The sequence below is a fragment of the Papaver somniferum genome, chromosome 3, assembly GCF_003573695.1.
Source record: "Papaver somniferum cultivar HN1 chromosome 3, ASM357369v1, whole genome shotgun sequence".
NCBI lineage: Eukaryota > Viridiplantae > Streptophyta > Magnoliopsida > Ranunculales > Papaveraceae > Papaver > Papaver somniferum.
The window spans coordinates 147,234,426-147,245,021 of record NC_039360.1 but is presented as its reverse complement, the minus strand read 5'-3'; positions in this window follow the sequence as shown (position 1 = coordinate 147,245,021).

Below are 10,596 nucleotides of genomic sequence, written 5' to 3'. Positions count from 1 at the left end.
AAAAAAAAAAAAAAAAAAAAAAAAGTAGAAAAACTAAAAAAGAAATAAAAAAAGATGATAAACTCCTAAGTTTAGAAACTTGCGCCTTACACTAATGGAAACATCGTGGTTGTAGGAGTTGAGGAAGCCATTAGTAGAGTCTATTCATGTGAAAACGAACAAAATATAAGAATAAATAACATGTTAGTTGTCACCATATCTCGGAGTTGTCATCATATCACGTTCTATTTTTATTTTTCCATATTTATCTATTGTTTCTCTAAGTGATTTGGTGGGGCACCAGCATCGAATTGTTATCACTGCTAGGATGAATAGAGCGATTGAGTTACTACAAAAAAAAAAAAGACCGGACCAATTTGACCAAACGGTGTACATAAAAGAAAATTGACACTTGGATAGCAATATGTGTGTGTTCTCCCTGTCTCCGTCGCCTAAGCAAGCGTGGAATGCAGGATCCATGGGAATTACCATGTATTCTGCTGAGAAGAATCATGCGTTTGGATCCAAAAGATCCAATCATGTTGTCGATTTGAAAAAAGAAAAGAAAAAGAAAAAAATATTATTATTGTGTTGGATAAAATCCATCACTGGTTCCCTTGTATATGCCAGTGAATTGATCTAGAATTAAGTTTGTTGACCGCTGGTTCCCTTGTATATTCCAGCTGTGTTGATATTAGAATTCAGACCAGTAGCTCAATCCAATAGGATTTTTAGGTTTGTTTTGGAAGTGACCTTCAGACAGATATGGGAAACACCGTTCACCTTAGTCAACAATACTCCACCATCTACTTTCTATATTCATATTTTTAATCTTTTCATGTGATTGTGGTTGATTAGATTCCGAGTATTGTGGTTGTGTTCAACTTTCGAATGAAGCTATATCACTAATTTATGAATTGGATTTGAAAGTGGGTACTTCCTCTTGTAACCATTGACTGTATGCCATCGAATAAAAAATGTTTATTGTCATTAAATTGTCACAAGTAGCTGGATTTTGGAAGTAAAGGTTTTGTAGGTACACCTCTTGTAAACCTTCACGAGACTATAACTCGTCCACTAGGGACACCTAGGGGTTTAAATGCCTGTTATTCATGCTAAGAGTGACCGTAGCCTCGACGAGACGGAGTTGTATGTATGTTTTTAGAATTGTTTTGTTTGATTTGCTCGAGGACTAGCAAAGTCTAAGTGTGGGGAAATTTGTTAGGTGTCTAAAACACCTTAATTTTATATATATTGTTTATGCTTTCTTTGTTATTTCTCTTGTAACATATGTATCTTATGTTTGTTTTGAGCTTTTAGGTTCTTTAGAGTCATCTGGAGCAAAAGAAGGAGATACTAGCCAAGTTTATTCAATTACAGGCGAGACAGACCTGGAGCCCAGTCAAGGATAAGGGACAACTGTTGGAGTTTAGTGAGAATTGCTAAAAGCACCCTTGGGTGTTGATAGCAGTACCATTCATTTTGACCTAGATAGGTCGAGAAGAAATCAGTTCTTTCTCCATTTCTTCCGGAGCTGTGTAAGAAGAGATAGGGGTGATTTTTGATTGAAGAAATGAAGGAGATTCAAAGGGTTTGTGTGTCCTGCTGCAATTAAATCGAATAGATGGTCGTTGTGGTGAATTGTTGGCCGAGAAATCAACAGAGAGAGGTTGCCGCTCTTGGGATCTGTGGTGTTATTGAGGAAGAAGAAACAATGGAGAATTGAGAAATGAAATTGTGGGTTTAAGCTTAAATCTGGCAGCAGCAACATGGGTTGAGTATGAATTATGCTTGTGTTTTTTTTACGGGAAGGAGCAACTGATGTTGTTAATGGTGATGATTCGAGAATAAGGAATTTTCTGGTGATTATCATGGGTAATTTTAGGGATTTAGAGCTCATTACCAAAAGAAAGAAGAAGGGTTTTGAATCTGGTGGTATGTTTGTGGTTAATTAGACAAAAATGGTGATTTTGCTATGGATGAAGACGTTAGGATTGCTGTTCGAGTAAGTCGAGAATCTGAGAAGAAGATGTTGAGCTGCAACTGAGATTTGCAGTTGAAGAAGCTGTAATTGATAAAGACTTGGTGTTTTACAGTATTAGGATTAAGGGTTTGAAATTAGGAAGAAGGTGTGGTAACTGAGGTTGGATGGATTGAACTGTGAAGGTCAACTGAAATGGATTCAAATTTCATTTCATGGTTTGTGTGCTTCCATGAGATCTGAAGTTGTTATTGAGCAGCAAGGAAGAGTAGTGAGCTGTGATCTGAGATGGAGTAATGGTGGTAATGGTCTCAAACAATGAGGCCATGGAAGAATGCAAGTCTGAATTGACAAGATGAGCTGGTGTCGATGCTGTCTGAATCGCAGCTGAAGTTAAGAAACTGGTGGATGTTGGTCTGAACTTCAAGTGGTGATTGGTACTGTTGTTGAAGGTGGCTGGTGATTGAAGGTACACATATGAGATGAGGAGGTAGCTGTGAAACAAAAGAATTTGGTTTGAATCTCTGAATGGGTTGGATGTAATTGAGATGTACAAGGAGTTGTGAAGCACTTGCCGTGGCGGATTTGAACTGAAGCAGGAATGGATCAAGATGGAATTGCAGGTCCGAATGGCAGGAATAGGAGTAATAAATGTATGTGCAGTAATTAGTGATGCAGAGAATGTCAAATGGAGCTAGAATTGCTGCGCAGTGAAGTGTTGTTTGAGTCTGGCAGTAAACAAGAATGGGTTTATACTGAACTGATTGGGATGTGAGGCCTTGTTGCAGTCAAGGAGGGATTCATGGAGCTGAGTGCAAGTGATGTTGATTGCAGACTAGGCTAGGAAGTGTTATGGCCTGTTGTGGCTCCGTAATGGTTGCGAGAGAAAATGTTGTTGCTTCTAGAGGGAGATTGCAGTGGATATTGTTGCTACTGAAGAATGTCTGCAAATGGTTCGTGTAGTAGGGTGGTGGTGCTGTACAAGTTCAAATCCTATTTGCTTAAGTATGGTGGTTGTGCTGCCAGTGGGTTTTGATGCAATTCAGGCGAAGATGCAGTTGCAGTTATGCTGGTGTGTTGGAGTTGTGGCTATGGTTTGAAGCTGTGCAGAAGTTAGGTTATAATGCAGTATTGCAAGAGTTGCAGGAAGTGACAGTGCTTGAACGGGACTGCAGAAACAGTGCGAAAAGTGGGCGTGAATGGAGAGCCAACGGTACTAGTTCCGGTTGCCGGATTTTGGAGCTTGAAGCATGGATCATAATGTTTCACTGAATCATGAAGGGGGTATGAGTCGGATGGAAGATTTGGCGGCCGTGTATATGAGTTTGGAGTTACGCTTTTGGGCACGTTTCTGCAAGAATCCAAGAGTTGGTTTAGATGGTTCATTTGTGATGTATGGCTCTGAATTGTGAGTGTATAAACTGCAGAGAAGGATAGTGAGTTGCTGGGAGTTACGATAGTCAGATGCAGGTTCAGGTGGACGGAGATAGTTTCCCGGTGACCGGATTCCGGCAACAGTGACCGGTAATTGGTGGTGACGTCAGCAAACCGAAGATGATGTCAGCAATCCGACGACCTCAGTTTTGCACCCTGAATTTCCAGAGGAGATGTTTAAACTCATGGGCTGGGTGGACCACGTGGACATGGGTATTGAGAAGATTTGACCTACTTTTGGAAAGAGTATCCTTTTGGGAATTGAAGAAACATATAAATAGAAAAGTCTTTCTCTAAACCTATATATCTCCAGGAGGGAGGCTTCTACTTTTGTTCTAGGGTTTCACATGATAGATTCTTCTAAACTCTTTGTGATGATTTCCAAAAACCCAAGTAGTTGATTTATTTTTATTGGTTGAAGATGTGGTTGGATTTTGCAACCAAGTTATGATTTTTATGAATTAGTTTTCTCTCGATATTATCGTTTGATTTCTAGTGCATATAATAATTGCATGATTGATATATTGCAATATGATTGAATGTTTGTTTGGTTGATTCTAGAATTGATTGAACTCACATCCATATATATAGCTAATTTAGGGTTCATCATTGAGCGATAACCTTGAATACGAGTAACATGATATGATTACGGTTTGTAGTGATACACTCTTGTAATCATATGTAGAAATTGACCTTTGTCCGAATTGTCATGCGCAATGTATGACAATTGCATTGATTAGCCTATTTCTTAAACTTAATGCTCCTAGGAATTGAACTTAATTAGCGCAAGGCGGTAGGTTATTTTTAGGTAGAATTCACATACGCAGCTCTAATGTGTGTGTTGATGACTTAGGAAATTTACGGAGTATTCTTGCAATAAGGTATTCTTTGGCTTTTGATGATAACGAGATTAAATACGAATTCTAATCATACATTCAAAACTTGTTTGCTAATGAACATGAAACCTTTATCCAATATTTTCTCATCCTTGATTTGCGTGCTTTATTGTTTTGTTTGCCTTTATTTTACTTTTAGTTTATATAAAATTAGAAAACCCCTATTGTTTTATATAGGAAACCATAACATATTGACAACCTAGTCCTCTTTGTGGGAACGATCCTTTGTTACTTTTGCTATATTATTTATTTTGAGTTGTGAGAAAGTAATTTATTTTTGATGCATACGACTGCGATCAACACCATCTTTAGTTGAATATCCGTAGCGATAACAATGAGAAAACAAATGCTCTCAGTCATAGTATTATTACACAACATCAAAGTTCAATTGTATCACAACTTTGACAATAACACTATGGTGATATGTATCACTCCCCCTTAGTTAATACTTTATCTCAACATGAAAACCACTCCCCCTTACATAATGATCCGTAAACCATATGTATTTGTAGTATCACACTACACATTAATTCTCCCCCTTTTTATCAATATAAATTGGCAAAGGTACGAAAACTAGTGGGATCCTCATGAAATTTTCATAGAGATACTTCATGACCAAAAAAGAATACCATATCAACTTATTTAGATGTCATCATAAAGCCGAAGCTAAATGCATTCATCAAGGAGTTTATAAAGATACAAGATAACCCCTATAATATTCCACAGCCGCACTCCCCACAAAGATTTGGCAATTAAGCACAAGTTCAAAAAGAACTCTCCCCCATAAAATGTCATTCCCGGAAGAACAACAAAGGCGACCGTACTTTCACAAGAAAAGAAGGATTTATTTGGACATAACCAAATCACATGAAAACATGAATTTAAATCCAAAGTATTCAATTGAATTAACCACAAGAATTCATGATTAATCCAATCGAAATGCACAACTAAATTAACCACAAGAAAACCGATGATTAATTCAATCGGAATTACACAACTAAATTAACCACAAGAAAGTGATCAATTCAATTGATCATGCTCGTCACAAGAGAACTTATGAAGCAACAAATAAACTGAACACAAGAGAATGATCAATTCAATTGGTCATGCTCAAACATAAGAAAACTTATGGAGCAACACAGTATATGCACAAAAATGTGGATCGGAGATTGACCGAACTGCGGAATAGACAAGGATTCATTCTATTTTCATCACTATTTGCACAATGACATGTAATAGACTTAATCCTTGTAAACAAAAGCTTTATCCTTTCTTCCATCAAAACAATGACATAAAGGCTTTAACTTTTGTAATGTCAAAAGTTCATTCTATCTTCTATCAATACTTTCATACCGACATAATAGAGATAAATTTTGACCAAGTATGGGACACTCATAGGTTCACGGACGTAAACAACATATCCCATAACAATTTGCAATATATAAAATCATAAAGATTAAACTTGCACAAATCATAAATTATTTAAATAAATAAATCTAAAAACATTGAAGATGAAAATTGTTGGACATAGCTATGTGTACTCAGAATAATGGCTATTCCAAACCCTAGTTATTCTTCTAAACAAAACAAGAAAGAAGATTTACTAGAGATAATCAAAAACAACTCTAAAAACAAAGAGTAATCACAAGCTACTATCAGATTTCCTGTACAAAACCTTCACTGGTACCAAGACCTTCAAACTTGTGACTAACTGTATCAACTGCATCTTCGGAGAAGATATCCTCATTGAAAAGATCCTTATCTTGTGACTTCATGAGAACAAGGTCAGAATCAACCTTTTTCAACTCAGTTCGTAACAAGTTAAGATCATTTACAGAGTTCTCGAGCTTCAGTTGAGTCTTCCCAAGATCAGTGAGAAAACCATGAACTACTTCAGCAGAGACCATCTCACCATTTTCTCGATCTTGATGAGAAAACACATAATATCATGAGGCACAGGATTCGAGTTCGTCAGACTTAACAAGGGTTTTCTTCTTCTTCAAAACAAACTCCAAATAAACCGAATAATCAATTGAATCGGATGGTAAATCCCAAGAACTTGGAGTAGATTCCATCCTTAAAAGAGCACAACAAAAGTATGCGTACTCTATAAAAGGTTTGGTATTTATAGGTTACACAAGAACCAAAGTTTAGGGTTTCCAAGTTTGGTTCGTTCCTGTATGAAAAGAGATACATGCACGTACATAGACTTACCCTTATACCAAACAGATGCGCAGAAGATATAGCACATATTTTCTTAATGAGTAAAAAACACAGCTCTAAAATAAATTTGTTCTCAAAACAGAAAAATTTAGAGAACAGCAATTTGACACTCCTTTTGGAAGAAGTAAAAACCAAAAAAAAAAATACTCATGCAACAAAAAGTGTTTGCAATTGATAAACCAGCTAAGAACGATAAGAAGATAGCTGGAGATTCAGAAACACATTTTGTCATCAAGTATATTTGAAAAATATCTCAATCTGTCAGGATTTTTATTGAGAGTGAGAATTCAACCTTGTTGTTAGAGCATTGCTCGGTTGAACCCACTAGCGTTGGTATATCAAGTTATTTTTCAACTTTAGTTGTTAAAATGTATTCTTGATTTAGAATACTAAAGATAGTTTCGGACTAGATTAGGTCTAAGAAGATTGAATCGAAGCTATCCTTAAAGGATGAAGACTGAAGATTACAAGAAGACATCAACAAGGACTTCATCAACAAAGGTATGTGGTAATTTATTTCATTTGGATACTTGTTCAATTTTACCTTTCTAATCTATCTAAACAAATGCACACTCTATGGAACAATTCCTATGACGATTAATGTACATTTATGTATATATATTCGAGGTTATTTGAGCCACGACTTTTGTGACAATAACCTTTATCCCTGGAAAGGTTCTCCTGTTATAGTGAATGAGCTTACGAATTCAACGAGCCAAAAATCACTCAATTCCGAGTTATAACGATGAAGTTATGAGTGATTTATTAAAGTAACAATTATAAGTGTTGCTGTAATTGTTACAGTTTGTTAGTAGGAAACAATCCATGGACTGCTTGTAACGGTACACGGACTTGGGCCCAATTACGTGACTAGAAGTCTTTTTTAGTCAAATTGGTGATGTTTCCTTATCTAGACAAGATGGATATTAATCCAAACATATTTGATTACCATATTAAAGTGTTTGTGATAACTCTTATTTCGTGCCTAAGTTAAAATGTGATTTATTCACATAAATACAATATTTGCTAATTAATTATTTATTTAATTATTTTGACAAGAGTTGTAACTTAGGAAAGACTCCCAAAATTAGGAGAGTCTTGAAAAATAAAAATAGCTTTGTGTAGCTTCCAAGTTACCTTTCACTATAAATAAAAGGTTCATGAGTGCTACACGTTTTTCATCCCCTTTGGAAAATTGGTGTAAGCTCATAAGGTTGTTTTCCATGTCTTCTGTTCTTCGTGAACAAGAGTGAGATAAAAGTCTTTGTATTGGGGATCACAAATCCGAGTTGGATTTAATCTTCATGATTGATTATACAACGGAAAATGGGTCATTTGTCCAAATATTTTTAAAACATGGTTCAAATGGACGAGTAAAAATTAGTATGGGTGAAATGGACACCAAAAAATAGCAAGGATGAAACTGGATTCATCTTGGCTTAAACTTAAAAAATAGCAAGGATGAAACTGGATACATCCTGATGTAAATTAAAAATAAGAAAAAGTATTTGAAAATGGGTAGGATGAAACTGTTTACATCCTATCTATTTTTACATTTTTGTCCATTTAAACAGTATCAAAATCTAGATGTCTTTTTCACCCAGGAATTGTTGATTTTGGTCTTTTTAACCAATTTTGTGATTAAACAACTTGTAATCTAGGTTTTTCACCTCTTGTCTATTCTAAGGTTGTCTCTTCTGATATAAAGCCATTCAAGAGTTGTTGATCATAAACCCTAGGTTTTGATAGATTTCAGTTTCCGATCATATACCAATACTTGTTAGTCGAAATCGGAAGCTAGAAAGAAAACTTTGATTAAGGTATCTCATAAAAATCCTTAAGAAGTTTTAAACAAGATATCTCTAGATTTATTCTAGTTGTTCTTGTTGTAGAATCATTTCTCTTTCTTTATTGAAGAGTATAATAATACCTAATCTACAAGTTTGTTTTGATATTACTTTTACCTAGTAATTATTTTTATCAAAATAAACACAAGATTTCCAAAACCTTGATTTACATCTAAAGGGAAATCAAATCAGTACTTTGTGAAAACAAAAGATTGGATCGTATCAATCGTGTTGTTGTATCTTCTAAAGAGAGCCTTGGGTTCTGCTAGAAGATTTAAGAAAATAATTCCTAAATACAATCGGTGTTGTGCTAGGAGTTTTATTAATGCTGAAGCAGGTATTACATCTAATCTGAATAGGTAGTAGGAAATTGGTGTAACAGCTTTGTTAGAGCATTGCTCGGTCGAACTCGCATACGTTGCTATCTCAGGCATGTTTGTCAATGTTAGTGATCAAAACTATAAGTCTTGATTTCTAGTCTACTATAGCTAAGTCTCGGACTAGGATAGAAAGTGTAGTTGAGCTCAAGAACTCCATGGCAATCATTATATAAGACGAAGGACTACTCAAGGAACTGGTGAAACTTCACCGACTAAAAGGTATGTGGAGACTTGAACTTATCTATCACTCAAAAGTCTATCTACTCTATCTCCTATCTTGAGACAAAAGTCGTTTTGCTATATAGACTTTGATTATACACATTTGCTATTTCGAGCCGAGTTTATCTCGCCTATCTATTTCTCGAAATATGTGTTGGAAAGATTTCGCTTTGGCCAAGTTCATCTTTACCTAGTGACAAAAGTCATGATATGTTTCAATCACTTTGAAAATTGCTTTGACGAAAAATGGTTTGTGAATAAAAACTATATAACGTCCTCTAAGAATGTTTCAATGATTGAAATGAGAGTTTAGATTATATAACCAATGTTGGATATAAGCATTGTGTGGCAACACATATATGTATAAATCCTTTTTCCTTGAACTGAAGTTTGCGAACTTTGTTGATCAAGAGAACCGGAACAAGAGCCGTGAACTCAGTCCGCGAACCCAGTTCACGAACCGGCGGAAGTTCTCGACCCGAGAATATATGCTGGATTTTGAAAACTCATTCCGGGAACTTAAGTCCTCGAACCAAGTCTGCGAACTTAAGCTGGTTATATCTAAAGACGATTGTTTGTGAACTTATTTATATTAACTAAGGAATGCTAAATGCAAACCGTGGCTACAAAGTTCATGAACCAATTCGAGTGAATCAAATTGTTTTTGCTTCGATTGTGTCTTGTGTAGTTACATAAGATTTCCTTGCAATTGAACAACTATCTAACTAGTTCATTCGAGTCATTTGAACTAGTTATGGTGAAGAAGAATATGGTTGATATGAAAGTACTCTTATGGATAACCATTTGGTTAACTATTGTTTAACCAACAAATGTACATGTTTGGGTACGGTTACACAAACCTAAAACCGTGCATTTCATTTGTGTGTAACAAGCTAAGTTTTCGATCCAACGGTTGAAAGATATTAGCTTGAATCTAAGTCAGGTTTTCATCTAACGGTGAATATTGAATGCTTTGTTACCAAGCTAACATTGATTGCAAACCCTGATTTGAAAGACTATATAAGGGAAAACTGTAGCAGCTGGGAAACCTAATTCCCACACCTCCTGTGTGATACTAGTTGTATTAGCTAGAGTCGATTCTCCTTTAACCTTAGGTTTCTTCTTGTAAACCAGGTTAACGACTTAAAGACTTCATTGGGATTGTGAAGCCAGACCGATACTACTTTCTCGTAGTGGTGTGATCTGATCTTGCATCTTCTATCGTTTTGAGTACAATCGTAACGATTGGCTTGAGATTTATATCTCCGATAGGCATGATATAAAAGTAATCACAAACATCTTCTTCTCATCGTTTGTGATTCCACAATATCTTCTTTCGCCACGTCGATTAAGATTATTGTGAGGTGATTGATAATACTAGGCTGTTTTTCGGGAATATAAGTATGCTTTATCAATTGGTTCATTTTCACCTTGATTTATCAAAAGAAGGAACAAAAACTTGTAGGTATTTCTGTGGGAGACAGATTTATCTATTCCTGTAGACTTTTCTGTGTGATACAAATTTGTTTATTAAAGTCTTCGACTTTGGGTCGTAGCAACTCTTAGTTGTGGGTGAGGTCGGCTAAGGGAATCAAGTGCGTAGTATCCTGCTGGGATCAGAGACGTAGGAGCATAAC